The sequence below is a fragment of the Equus quagga genome, chromosome 13 (genome assembly GCF_021613505.1).
Source record: "Equus quagga isolate Etosha38 chromosome 13, UCLA_HA_Equagga_1.0, whole genome shotgun sequence".
In the NCBI taxonomy this organism is placed as follows: Eukaryota; Metazoa; Chordata; class Mammalia; order Perissodactyla; family Equidae; genus Equus; species Equus quagga.
The window spans coordinates 96,498,967-96,514,130 of NC_060279.1; the positions used below are offsets into that span (position 1 = coordinate 96,498,967).

The following is a 15,164-nucleotide window of genomic DNA, read 5'->3' on the forward strand; positions in this document are numbered from 1 at the left end:
GTAAGTAAGGGTCAGAGAACAGTCCTGCACTGTGAAGGCAAAGCCAGAGGCAGGGAGAGAACCACCTGGCACTGGTCAGAGCAATCAGACATCCAGAAGAGCTGAATCCTCTACCTGCCAGGTCTCAGTCTCTCTCCGCCTGACCTCCTCCACCTCTGAGAATCGCAAGTTCTTCCCTCTCCTTCTGTTTTCCCATCACTCCCATCTGTGAATGTCACACAAGAACACAGAGATTCACACTCAGGGACATATACCATGACCACCATGCAAATGCAAACACACCTTTAGGTATGAAACCATATAAGTACATTAAAGCCCGCACATATGAAGAAATATACACATAAACACATGCAGACTCATACACAGAAACACAAATGAGCATGCTCACATAAATACAAATACACTTTCACACATGGAAATCATGCAAGCACACACACAGATGCAAGCAGACACGGACAAACACATGCAAGTAGACAATGCATGCTCACCCATACCCAGAAATATAAACACACACACAGGTACACACACAAACACTCATGTGGACCTTGGTATCTCTACCACAGTACCTATGCCAACATCTAGGGAGGGAGTACAGGGGGAGGGAGTCAGCAGGTAACTGGGCTGCTGGAGCAGGAATTACGGGTCTCTTAGCTCCTCTCTTTAAAGTTCACACTCCTGGACAATGACCAGAGAGGAGGTAGGGAATGGAGGAAGTTACATAACTGGGTGGGGAGGCAGGGTCAGGATAAAAGGCCCAGCAGAAGGCTGCAGTGGGTTGGAAGGCAGTCAGACTGGGACCATGGATCTCAGCGTGCTCCTGTTCCTTACTTTCCTCACAGGACTGTTGCTCCTCCTGGCCAGAGGCCACTTAAAGGCCCACAGCCGCCCCCACAAGGACCCCGTCCTCTGTCCTTCTTGGGGAACCTTCTGCAGATGGTGAGAAGAGGCCTACTCAAATCCTTCCTGAGGGTGAGATGCAGATGGACAGGGTCTGAGAGTGGCTCCCTGCCTCTGTATGAGGTGATCACTCCCCAGAAGGAGTGAGGCATCCTTTCAGGCTTAGGGGTGGGATGTGTGAAGGTGAGTGAGTAAGGAGAATGGAGCTGTGCATCGTGGATGGTGGTCAGATAGTTAGAGGTGTTCTTGCTCTGTTGTAGGTGCATGGGCACTGTGCCTGGAGCAGGTAATTGGCTATGAAGTGGTGTCTATGTGTGAACCATGGGTGTAGCAATTCACCCTCCTCTACCATCTTCTGTCGTATTTCTGGGTGCCTGCTCATCACTGAAATAGAGAGAAAAAATAGTAGTGGCACTAATCAAGTACATTTCTCCTCTGCCAACAAAAGACAGCAATGACTGGCTCATGGCAGTGCCAGGACAATGGGGAGGCAAGAAGAAGAGCAGGACACTAGGCAAGGTACAAAGTGCTTACAATAATGAACATTAACGCACTGTAATAGCAGCTGACACCGTGGAGTATTTACTAAGCTCTGTATCCCTGACTTCCAGGCATGATTTCATGTTTGATGATCTATTTATTTATTAATAATGCAATCCACACCTGTGAACCCACTACGGAAAAGAGAATTGGAGCAGTGACAATCACTTCCAACTGCCCTGTGCTTCTCTGTTCTCTCTCCCCCACCATGGCAACCACACTCTTGAATCTTGGGCTTGTCATCCCTTCACTTTTAACAGGGAATGTTTTATCACAGATATGAAGGCCCCAAGTGCATATTATTTCATTGTCATTGTATTTAATGTATCACAAGCATACCATGCTTATGTGTAAATACCTGGACTTAGTTTCTTCACTCAGAATTCTGTGGCTAAGATTTATCTGTATGTTCGTGGGAATTCATCAGGTCTTGTTTGCAGCAAGAGGGCTGGGAAAGGAGCTATCCCTGTGTTAGAGGCACGGACAGTGAAACTCAGCCTGGGAAGGGCACTTGTCCACAGCCACCCAGCTGGGACTTCTCTGAGGTGAGCCTGGGTCCAGCACAGAGGTCTCTTCATCTCTAATGCCCTCATAAACTGAAGCTGCCTAATAATTTGGGGATCACTAAATCCTTTGGGAATTTGATTAAAGCTTTGGGTCCCCTCCCCTACATTATTCATACACATTTAGCATAACATTTTGAGAGTTCCAGATCCCCCTAATGCTCTTCCATAGATTCCCTTAAAAGATTCTCAAGGTGTCCATGATCCTCCATTATTATTGCATCTTTGTGGACAGAGATAGAGAGAAAGAGAGAGAGAGATTGAAAGAGGGAGGGATGGAGAGGGAATAACGGGTGATATGATGGGTCAGATTGGAGAGGGTGGCACTATTCCTCCTCCATTCCCCCATATGCTCCCAAATCCTTCTGGAGTCAGACAGACATGGGTTTGTTTTCCATATTCACCTCTTGCCCATTACTCAAGCTTTAATCTTGGCTTCCTACTCTGTAAAATGAGATGGTGACTCCAAGAATGCATGCCTTCTTAGATTGCTGTGAAGATTAAACGGGATATTGCACACAGTCTGGTGTATAGTAAGTTAAATGGCAGCTGCTTTGATCCACTCATTCATTTGTTCACTCATGCAATAATAATTTACTGGGCACCTTCTGTTTGCTGGGAAATATTTTAGACATTGGTGATGTGGCATAGCACAGGGCACATAAAACAAACAAATAAGGAAATATTAGGTGGACAAGAGCTATGATTAAAATAAAGCAGAGTGATATTTTAGAAAGTGGTGGGAGCTACTCTATATTGAGTGGTGAGGGAAAGGCTCAGTGTTGGTTTGTTTCTGAGTAGAGACTCTGAAAGGTGCAGGTGGAAGGTACCAGAGAGAGGCAGGTGCCGGTGCAAGAACCCTGAAACAGGGGCAAGTGCAGCATGTTCAGGGGTAACACAGAGGCTGGATCTGAGTGAGTGAAGGGGAGAGTGGGAGGAGAAGTCAGAGGGGTGATGGGGAGGCATTATGGTCCATGTGGTCCAGGGTGGAGACTTCAGGACTTATTCTCAGTTCATTGAAGGTGTTGGAGCAGGTTAGGGATATTAATTAATTTGCATTCTAGTGGGATTACTCTAGCTACAGGGTGGAGTGGGGTGGGTGGATGGTGAAACTATTGTAGTGGGGACAGGAATGAAAGTAGGGAGACCAGTGAGGAGGCTTTGCAGAGATCAGTGTAAGTTTTAAGTAAACCTAACTTTTTTGTGATTTCAAGTCAACTTTTTACTGAAGTTTAACATCACCCTACAAAGTGCACAAATTGTAAGTGTGCAGTCAGTGAATTTTCTCAAACAGACATACTCATGTAATTGACATACAGATAAGTAACAACGCAGCCTGTTCCCAGGAATCCCTTTCATGTCCCCCTTCCAGTCACTACCCTTGTACTATCGTGGCACTGTAGGTCATGTTATCTGTTATTGAACTTGATATAAATAGAATTATGATGTATGGACTCTTTTGTGTCTGGTTGCTTTCACTCAACATTATGTCTGTGAATTTCATTCATGTTGTTAGGTGTAGTTTGTTCTTTTTCACTGTTGCAAGGTATTCCATGGTATGAGTACATCACTGCATATTTATTCTGTATCAGCATTGCTGAAAATTTCATTAAGAAGGCTTCTATGAATCTCTGCATTTACATTTTCAGTGAACTCAAAAACAGACACATTTTTTCTGACATATATCTAAATGGGAAGTTGCTGAGTCACTGGATATACATGTGTTCAGGTTTAGTAAGTACAGCTGAGGAGTTTCCCAAGTGGCTATACTGATGTTATGATTTTTCAAATTTCTTGATCACCCCAGAGGGCAGTCACTTTCCCTTTATGTCTACCAAGCGGGGGGGTTCAGGATAGTTCTCTGGGGAAATTGTCAAGAGGCAGAAAGAAGGTTGAAGTTGGGTCACAAGAGGGATGATTCTTTAGTTGCAATGCCAGGGAGATCTAGCTAGATGCCAGGGTATGAGTGAGGGTCATATTAGAAATATTTCACCATCTCTACTACTTAGGGCACCAATCATGCAGACCTTGGCTGGGTCATGGGTTAATCCTTTAGTTGCTGGGTCCTGGGGTAGATGGTCTTGGAGACAGCAGCTAATTATCAATCAAATTAAGTGTTTGAATGGTTTATCAACTGTGATGGCCACAGAAGTGCACACTGACTAACAGCAACCCTGGGGGTGGCTATTCTTGGCAGCTCCAAGAGAAATATAGGGGTTTCTTCATGGTGTACCTGGGGCCAAGGCCTGTAGTTGTGCTGTGTGGGACAGAGGCCATCTGGGAGGCTCTGGTGGACCAAGCTGAGGCCTTCTCTGGCTGGGGGAAAATTGCTGTCATTGAGCAAGTCTTCCAGGGATACGGTAAGGATCTAAAGGACACTGGGAGGGAGTTGGATGGAGGATGGGGATTGGGGACGTGAGTCTGGAAGGGGAGGGTAAGTTGTGGAGAGGGTCACAGAGTCCCCCTCCAACTTGTACATCCCCAGGTGTGGCCTTTTCCAATGGAGAACGTTGGAAGACCCTTCGAAGGTTCTCTCTGGCCACCTTGAGGGACTTCAGGATGGGAAAGTGGAGTGTGGAGGAGCGGATTCAGGAGGAAGCTCAGTGTCTGGTGGAGGATTTGTGGAAAACCAAGGGTGAGCCCTAGGGGAAAGACAGGAAAGAAGGAGAGTGAATCAGAGAGAGATGTGGGGTGCAGAGCAACAGAAAGACCGAGGGGTAGACGTGGGAAGAGAAGGAGAGGTAGAAATACAGAGCTTGAGACACTATCAGACTGAGGAACAGGGACAGAAAGAGGAGCATGGAGAGGGACAGATGAGATAGACAGGGGAAGCCAGAAGAGATGTGGAGTGTGGAGTGTTGAGAACAACCGAAAGACATAGACTAAGATATCAGCATGCTATTTACATGTGTTCAGGAAAACCAATGCATGGATTAATTGAACCTATCAAAAGCAAAAATAAGGCTTACATCAAAGAAAGCAGAGAGATAAAAGGGAAAAGTAAAGGCATTTGGAAAAGGATCAAATGAGTTTACCTCTCTGTGGGTGAATTGCTGATAAGCTGGCTGTGAGCAAAAAGGGCAGTGAGGTATGCTGCTCTCAGGCAGTTGGATGGGCGTCAAAGAAGCACCTCGGGCTGTTTTTGGATTCACCACAAACAGGCGTTTATGAGACATAAAGATGACAAGATCCTTTCTTAACAATTTGCAAGACAAAAGTGGAGACTGGGAGGGAGAGGCAGAGGCAGAGACACAAGGAGTACCACAGGAATAGGGACAGAGGGCTGAGAAGAAAGACAGAAAGGAACAGAGTGACACAGAGAGACCGAGAAGGAGACAGAGAGAGAGATGGAGGGATCAAGACCAAGAGAGACATGCAGAGACAAGAGAGAGAGTGGAAGAGTCCTGGAGGAGCAGAAGGATACAAAGGAAGAGAGAAACTGAGGCAGAGAAAATTAGACAGGTTCAGGAAACAGTCTGCAGGGGAGTAAGTAAGATGGACAGGTGAGACGCAGAGAGACAGGCCGCACCTACCTGATGTTCCTGGGCTCACTGCCCACCGTCTCTCCAATGGGGCTAAGCCTGGGGTACACAGACATCAACTAACAAGGGCAGAAGGATTCTTGAAGGCCAGAGCCCAAGAAATGGAGGGAAGAGATGAAGGTCCAGTGACGAAAACAGACAGGGAGAGCAGAGCTTTTCAATTTACATGTATGATTGATTGAACATCTACTCTGAGCCACACTGGCCCCTGGGACTGAACTCTACCTGCTCCCAGAATCAGAGCTGTGGCCTCATTGGGGACCAACCACACAAGCTCTGTAGCTGGATGGCTGGGGTCTGAGTCCTGGCCCCAGTGATGAGTAGTTGGGTAACCCTGGCCAAGTGACATAATCCCTCTATCGTCCATCTATGAAATGGGGATAATAACAGAATTGCATTTTTCTCACGGGTTTTAGTGAGAATTGAATACAACACTATGGTAAATGCTTAGAATAGAGCCTGGCACCTAATACGGGCTAATGAGTATTAGCTATTCCTGGTCCTGTTTTCTTCATCTTTCCTGAGTAAAAGAGGACAGTCACACAGAGCTGAGGCAGCAGACAAATACTTCCCAGGCCTTTGAGTCTGTGTCTGGTGACCCATGCCTTCTCCCCCAGGAGCCCTCCAGGACCCCATTTTCTTCTTCCATGCCATTACTGCCAACATCATCTGTTCCATTGTCTTTGGAAAATGCTTCTCCTGCAGAGATGCCCAATTCCTGCGGCTCCTGGACTTGTTTTACCAGTCGAATGCGCTCATCAAATCCTTCTCCAGTCAGGTCATGGAGAGAGTGAGGGACAATGGGAACAAGGAGGGCATCCAGAGCAGGTGAAAGGGGTGATCTGCCTTGTTGGCTATAAATGCAGCTTAGGGCTGGAAGATGGGCAGAAACAGCAGGAAAAGACAGGAACACTGAGACCTGGAGATGGGGGGAGGGATGGTGAGAAGGGGACTCAGAGACTAAAAGAAACAAAGGGGAGTGATGGGGGTGGCCAAAATAGAGAGAGAGAGACTAAGGAATGAGGGCTTGGAAGAGAGAGGAGAGAACAGGGGAGGAAAAGAGACAAGACAGAGAGAAAACAAGACAAAGAAAGGCATAATGAAGAGATCCTGAGGGACAGTTGAAAAGAGCATGTTTGCGTGTGTGTCTGTGTGTATGTGTGTGTGTGAGAGAGAATGAGTCACAGTTTCAGGCTCTCTATTCTTCTGTCTTTGCTTCCTCTGAATCTTTGCCTCTGTCTTTGGCAAAGGCCCTCACTTGAAGAAATTCAAGGATACACGAAAATAAGAAACTACATTTCTTCATTTTCCCCATTCCTCCTCCTTTCTGTTTTAAAAAAATTTCTACCAGATTATAAAAGAAAATGCTCCTCTTTTAAAACAAAATAATTAAGTTTATCTTTCTGGACTAGTCTGGAAATACCCCTATTATATGTTAAGTTAAAAATATCAAACTGAAGAACAGTATGCCTGGCTGTCATTCTTCACCAGCTGTATGTCAGATTCACAGGTAGGACTGTTAAGAATCTGGAATGAGGCCTGTGGTGAGTATTTGTGACAAGCCCAATGGTTTCAATTTTCTCTTACCATAGAGAACCATGGAGAGACAAGAGACTAGAAGGTGATCCTCCAAAAAGTTAATAATGGTTATGTATAGAAGGAGGGATTGAGAAGGAATTTTACATTGATACATTTCTGCTTTTCTTTCAGTTATTTGCTAGAAGTTAGGTATTACATTTATCAAGAGACAAAACAGTACAAATATGCTAAAGTAAATAAATAGTCTAAGTGCTCAGTAGGCTTATCTTGTGTAAACATCGTGTTGTCAATGTCTGACACAGCAAGGAAGATGCAAGAGCTGGGAGGGTCATAGAGAGGTTTGAGCAAAACAGATAAACTGCTGAGGTAGGCAATAGAAGGCCAGAGAGAGGATCAGAAGGCGAAACAAACAGAAATAAGGAGAGGTGGAAAGGAGAGATGGAGAGGTGGATGAGGATGAGACATGAGGATGAGAGAGGAAGATGCAGAAAGGGAAAAATGTGAGAATAACAGATCAAAGGAGACATAGAATCAGTGAGCGAGGGACTCAGATACAGAGAGAGACAGAGAGACAGAGACAGAGACAGAGGGAGACTGAGAAGCCCATTTAGGGCATCAGGGCCCAGCTGGGTTGCCCCTCCATGTGGCCTCAGCCCCAGGAGGACCTCACAGCTCCTTCTCTCCTGCCTCTGCAGGTGTTCGAGCTCTTCTCTGACTTCCTACAGCACTTTCCTGGCACACACAGGCAAGTCTACAAAAACCTGATGGAAATCAAAGCCTTCATTGGCCACAGTGTGGAGGAGCACCGTGAAACCCTGGACCCGAGCAACCCCTGGGACTTCATCGATACCTACCTGCTCCGCATGGATAAAATGGGGTTTGGGAGAGGGGAATTGGAGGGGAGGAGAGAGCAGAAAAGATGAGGAGTGAGAAGGAGGGAGGGGAAAATAGGAAAGAGTGGGGAAGCGGGGTAGGGAATAACAGAGGATGAGGAGGGGAGATAAGAAAGGTAGGGGAGAAGCTGGAGGAACGGAGTGAGGAGATGAAAGGAAAGAGTAAGTAGAGAACAGAGAGACAGATACAGGAAATATAGAAGAAGGGACTAAAATACAGCAACAGGTGAGAAGCCCACAGAGGCAGGAAGAGGCTTTGAGAGGAAAAGAGACAAACACGCCAAAGAGATGGAGAGAGAGATTGAAATAGAACCAGACAGAGTGAAGAGAGATAGAGACTGATATAGAGCTATGTGGTTGTGCATGCAGAGGATAGAGAAAAGTAAAATGAGCCAGGTGGTATGAGAGACCCAGAAATTGGTGGAGGGCATCCCAAGAGACATGACAGCAGTGAGGCTCTAGCCTCCACTAACATCAGTCTTACCCCCCTGGACCCAGGAGAAGTCCGACCCGAACAGTGAGTTCCACCAGCAGAATCTCATCCTCAGTGCACTCTTGCTTTTCTTTGCCAGCACTGAGACCATTAGCACCACTCTCCGCTATGGATTCCTGATCATGCTCAAATACCCTCACATCACAGGTGGGCAGGTGGGGGACAGCCAGTCGATGGGGGTCTTCTGACCACTTTTGTGGCTGCAGAATTGAGGCTAGGAGTCCTTCCTCAATGAGAGAGGGTGCCTTCCCCTCTTATACCTGGATCACTGCAGGTTTTGAAGGAGGCCCCAACTGGGCCAGCGCTGTTGGTGGATGGATGGATGAAGAGTTTGTCAATCTGTCCTCCCACTGTTTCCTCTGATCACTTAAGGACCAATTCATCCATCCACCCACCCATCCATCCATCCATCCATCCATCCATCCATCCATCCATCCATCATTGGTCTGTCCTTTTATTCATTAACTAACCTGTATCATCAGTTTCTTTTATCTATGATTTATTCTAAAACATACACTTCTATTCTTTTTTTGGATGAACTGATTAATCTGTTCATCCTTTGAAACACTGATTAATTGAATGAAATATTTGTCATTGATTTATTGGCTCATTCATTTCTTCATGCATCCATCTGTCCTTCTATGAGCTAGATCTCATTCTTTAATCCTTCCCTCAGTCAGTCTTTCAATTCATCCTTCATCCCTATATTCCTTCATTTATGCATTTAATAATTCACTTGTTTACTCATTCTTGATTTACTCATCTATCATTCAATCCATCTATCCTCTCACTCCTCTTTTAACTCATTTCCTCACTAATCTACTCATTTGCTTATTCCTTCCTAAATCTGGCCATTCACCCATTTGTGTGATTTATTGACCTATGGACCATTTATTAATTAATGATTCATTAGTTTATCTATTGAGTCTTGAGTAAATAAATACATACATTTATTAATGTTCTTTTATTCATCAATCTTTCCATTCATGAATTGATCCACTGGTCGGTTGATTGTTATATTCATTATTTATCCACTTGTTCATGGACTAACCTATTTATCTATTTCACTGTTGTATTCCTGAGGACCTAGCACAATACCTCATCTGTCCTACATCTAGAATAATTAGTAGTTCATTTTTCAACTCAACTTCGAGAATTTTGACAGGATCATAGCCTAGGGTTATTAATCTGAAATTCTATGCAAAAATGTGGCCTACATGGGTATGTGTGTGTCTGTGTTTACCTGTGCGTGTGGGGAGAAAATCCATAACATTCATTCGATTTCAATGGGTGAGAATTCTTGTTACTTCCTCCCTCCTCCCCCCACCCCAAGCTGATTGCTCTGAGGGGTGTCAATAAGCTAACCCTTTATTATAGATATTTTTTGGTTCATTGGCCCATAGAGCAGTGTCCCTGGTGAAATGTCTCTTTGAAATGAGGTTCACTGGGTCTACTCCTTTGTGCAGAGAGGGTCCACACGGAGATTGATCAGGTGATTGGCTCACATCACCACCTGCCCTCGATGACTGAGCCAAAATGCCATACACTGATGCAATCATCCATGAGATTCAGAGATTCTCAGACCTCATTCCCATTGGCGTGCCCCATGTGGTCACCAGAGACATAGACACTCACTTCCGAGGGTGCATCATCCCCAAGGTGAGACCAGCTGAGCTCCCACATCTGTCCTAGGTGGGCATCCTGGGTTCTCTTAATCTCCAAACTTGAACTCTTGTTGGTTTTATCAGTAGGGGTCCTCTTGTTTTGTTTTAGGGATGGGGTTGGGAAGGGAATGTCAATACCTTTTGATCTTGTGACCTTCCCTCAGGGCACTGAAGTACATCCCATCCTGAGCTCTGCTCTCCATGACCCACGTTCCTTTGAAAAACCAGATGTATTCAACCCTGACCACTTTCTGGATGCCAATGGAGCACTGAAGAAGAATGAAGCTTTCATCCCCTTCTCCATAGGTAAGCTGGACTCGCATTCCCTTTCCCAGACATCAGAGTACAGGTGCCATCCCATACTTGAGTCAATCAAGGAGAGGTCTCTGTTTTTTGAGCAGTGAGTATGTGCTAGTTGCCTTACCTGCATTAACTTACTCCATCTTCACTACAACTCTAAATGGGGCTTGAGAAGTGAGATCTCGTCCCAAATTACATCTTGGCAAGCTGGACCCTGGACAAATGTTTCAACCTTTCCAAATCTCGGTTAAAATATCTGTTCAGCATTACTCTGAGTGCAATGTGTGTTGAGGCTGAAGATAATGCATCAAACAAGTCACATAGAGACATAGGTCCTGCCCTAGAAAATTTATTGCCAAACAGGGAAGATGGACATTCATCATATGGTTACAAAGTAACATCTAATTGAATGAATTAATGCTTGCAATGTGCTTAGAATGGCTTGACAGAAAGTAAGTGTCAAAGGGGCAGTTATTATTATTATAAGTAATCATAATTGTGATAAGTGCTCTAACGAGGACTTTGAGAACACAAAATAGGAAGTACTGACAACTGTTGGTATGTTGGTGGGGAAAAGCTTACCTGAAACATTGGATTCTAAGCTAAGACATCATGAGCATCAACTGGCCACTGGGAAGACTGTTTCAAAGCAGAAGGAACAGCAAGGGCAGAGCCTGAAGGTCGATACAGCATGGTGCATTGAGGAACTGGAAGATCCCAGGAAGCCTGGGGTGTGGATTCCAGAAGGGGACAAGGGTGGAGACCTCTGCTGGAGGGCCTTGAAAATTGGGGGGAGTTTGGATTTAACCTGCCTGGCACTGGGGAGCCAAGTAGGGTCTTGACATACTCTGATGTGTCTCTAACTCCGTTCCCCACTTTTTGGCTCCATTCAGAGAAAACCTCTAGCCCCAGAGTCCTCAACATTTGGTAGAAAGGAAGACCTGAGAATCAAGTCCCTAATCTTGAGTTCCATCAGTGACTTCAGTGACCCAGGGCCCTGCCTCTACCCAGTGAGATGGCCTCACCCTTCTTTTAATCTTATGTGAGATTTGGGGGCCTTGTGACGGGGTGAGGGTCAATTCCTTCATTCAGTAGTCCTGTCCTATATTTAGAGAGAGGCAGAGAGGTGTATAAATAAGGACAGAGAGTGAGAGAAGTATAGGGTGAGTGAAAAACAGAAAGAAAGATAAAGAGAGACAGAGGGAGATAGAGACAGGGGAGATAGTGGTGGAAAGAGACATAGAGTGAACGTGAGACAATAGAGGGAGGAGGGGAGAGGGAGAAAAAGGAGGAAGGAGGAGGGGAGACAGGAGGAGAGAACGGGGAAGAAGAAGGAGAGAAACAGAAAAGAGAAAGAGAGAAAAAGAGAATGGTTTAAGTGGAGAAAACATAGCAAAAGAGAGAAAAGGGATCTTTAGAGGGATATGAAAAACGAGAGCTAGAGAGTTGCATTCAGATTCAGATTCAAATAGATAGAGACAGAGAGGTAAACAAGATGGAAGAAATCAGAAAAAGAAGATACAGAGAAGAGAGACAGAGAAACAGTGCCTGACAGGAGGTATAGACAGAGAAAAAAACTGAGTCTGATCACCATGGGCAGAAAGACAAGCTGAACAAAAATGGTGTTAGAGATGCCAAAAAGAGATGCCAAAGTTTGTCTAAATGGACAGCCCCAGGGATGGGGGGGTTGGGGTGGTAGGGAGATAACAGGCATCATGCTGTTCTAGAAAGAGCTGGGTTACAGAATCAGTTACAGGAGAAGAACCAGCCCTGCCCCCAGTATCTCTAAGCTCATGTCTCCTAACTTCTGGATGCTCCAGAAAGATGTGGACCCTTCCTCAGATATCTCCACACAGGCACAACGTCTATCAACTTGAAAGGTTTAGCAAATTCCTGGAAACTTGTTCTTTACATGACCTTCCAAGGCTGTCAGATTGCAGATGAAGAACCATGGAGATAAAGGAGGAGGCTTTCAGTGTCACTGCCTGAGTTTTTGGCTCCCTCTTCCCTCACTTCTTTCCAAGACTGTGGAGGGGCAGAGAATGGCCCCTCACTCTCTCCATGTCTTCTCACCTCTGAGGGTCCCATTGCAAGACTATACCCTTCCTCTTCCTTGGTTGCTGCCTCCGTGGAAAAGTCCTTTCTGTGGTCTTACCTCTTTCTATCATGCTACAGCTTTTAAGGACTCAGGGGATGTTTTCCTTTCCTTTGTTAAGAGAATTCCAGAAGTGTTATTCATATGGAAGTGAGGGCTAAAGGGGAAACCCGGCTCAGGATCTCTGCAGTTCCACCTCCCAGGTCACAGCTCACCCTGAGTGACTTCCACTTTCCTCAGAAGAGCCACAGCCTCCACTTTTCACCTCCTTGTTCTCCACGATCTGTGCATATATGATCCTGCTTGAATCCTCCTCCCATTAGCCTAGTGTGGTGGGTACAATAGTCATGCCCTATGGCATAAACAGGGGCTAGTCAGTGGAATCAGCTGTCTGAGGTCACATGGCTACTAAGAGGAGGAGCATGATTCACACTCTGTCTGCCTGGCACTAGAACTCAAACTCTTCACCATAGTGATACTGGTCCTGATATCAGTTCCCGTACATCACACCCCGCATATATGGGGTTAAAACCAAAGCACTCTTTCCCTGCTTACTCCCTGGCTTCTGCTCAAGAATACACTATCTGCCATGGAAACAAACAACCAAGGTCACCTGCCTGCAAATTTCCTTATCATCTCTCCCTCCTCCCTGCGAACAACATCCTTAGGCTGAATGTAGGCTGGTGGGAAAACTCCAACCAGCAAAGGCACTGACTCTCCTCCCTCTCTACAAGCAGCCACATTCCTCACAAACCTTTAAAACCCCTTGCCTCAGGGTATCTGCGTCTGTGGGGCAGGGCCCATGTGAGGACCAGTTGAACTGTGGGGGCCATTGGTGGAGAGGTGGGGGCCTCTACAGTGTGGCATCAGGGTACACTACAGGGGGTTGAGAAGTTTGCATGGACCAGGACTGTGTTGACGGTGTGTGTGTTCCTGTGCGGGGTGAGGCTTATCAGTGGCAGAAGACTGTGCTTCACAAATAGCCATAAAAAGGATCAGCCCCACATTCCAAAGCCTAAAACAATTGAGTGCTCCCTGCTTAGGGCCAGCCCCACTCAGCTGCACTCCTAAGAGAACCGACAACAGCCTTGTAGGCCTGAGGCCTATAGCAACTGTAAGCCCCTGAGCCTAGCAACGAGCTACACTGGGTATCAACCCAATTAATAGGAAAACTGCAATAGGAGTGTGCTGATAGGCTTTGTAGCCAATGGTGCTGAGGTTCCCCAAACTGGATTTACAAACAGCAGGCCAGGGAAGGAAAGACCAGACTCCCTGGGTACCTGCAATGGGAGCAACCCTGCCACAGCGGAAGGACACAAATAGCCCACAAAGGGGTCACTCCTCGTTCTTATGGACTGGTGACGAGAGGGAAGCACATTGCTTGGCCTCATAAAGCATCTCATACATAAGGCCACTTCTCCAAGATCAGGAGACATAGCCAACTCACCTAAAACCTAGAAATAAGCACAGAGAAAGAGCATAATGAGGAGACAAAGGAATAATTTCCAAGCAAGGGAACAGGACAAAACCCCAGAAAAAGGACTAAATGAAATAAAACCCCTTGCCTCCTCTCTTTTGGGGAGATGAGATGAAACAAAACAAATTTGAGGGTTCACTCTCGTCTCCCGGCTGATATCACCAGAAATAAAAACCACTTCCTTGCCATTAGGCTGGCATTCTAGTTTTCATTTGGCCCTCTTGTGTGGGGGATAAAGAACCTATGTTTGTAGGCAGTAACGATTGCTCCTTCTTCCTCAACATATATTTTAAAATTAAGATGAAATTCACATAACATAGAATTAACCATTTTAAGGTGTATGATTTAGTGTCATTTAGTTCATTCACAGTGTTGTGCATCCATCACCACTATCTAGTTTCAAACACTTTCATCACCTAGGAGAAAACCTTGTACCCATTAGCAGTCATTTCCCATTCTCCCTTCCCCTCAGCCCCTGATAAACACCAGTCTGCTATCTTTCTCTTTTGATTTGCAAATTCTGGAAATTTCAATGAATGGAATCACACAACGTGTGATCTTTTGTGTCTGACCTCTTTCCCTCAGCATAGGTTAAGCACAAAATCTTTTAATTAGTGACCAGAATGTCATTTAAAGTTTTTCTGATCCTATGGTTGTTTACTGCATGGACCTCTGATGGCAATGTCTTTTTACAATGGGCTCATTCCTTTGCTTCACATATTAATCAGTCCAATTGTTGAATATGTGGCCTACTTCCCCTTTCTAATACATATGGGTTACCTTGGTGGGTTTCTCCCTTTGCAATGCTCTAAAACAATTTATTGTGGCAGAGAGGTAGACTTCCAATGTTCACAATTCATCTGATATTACTAACTATGATCCTGGCCAATAGCCAACGCTATTAATGGTACGGGACATGGTTATTCCTTTTCTGTTGCTCAAACTATTCATTTATCCCAACAATTTGTCACTAAACAAAAGAAATTGGATTCTACAACAAGAACTGTGGGAGGTTTCACACAATGTGACATGGATTTGTTTGATTTACTCCCAGTTATGGGTCTTAAGTACATGAGCACCTTCATCCTGGAACAGAGAAATCATGCCAAACAAAACTTAACAGTAACCAAAATATGGCATGGATAGCTCTGCAGTCATGTG

General features: G+C 45.3%; 1 pseudogene; it reads left to right on the forward strand.

The window, feature by feature from the left end:
- The first annotated feature begins 799 nt into the window (after positions 1-799).
- The window catches only part of LOC124250380 (cytochrome P450 2B4-like), a 47,557-nt pseudogene continuing 33,192 nt past the window's right edge, over positions 800-15,164 (forward strand).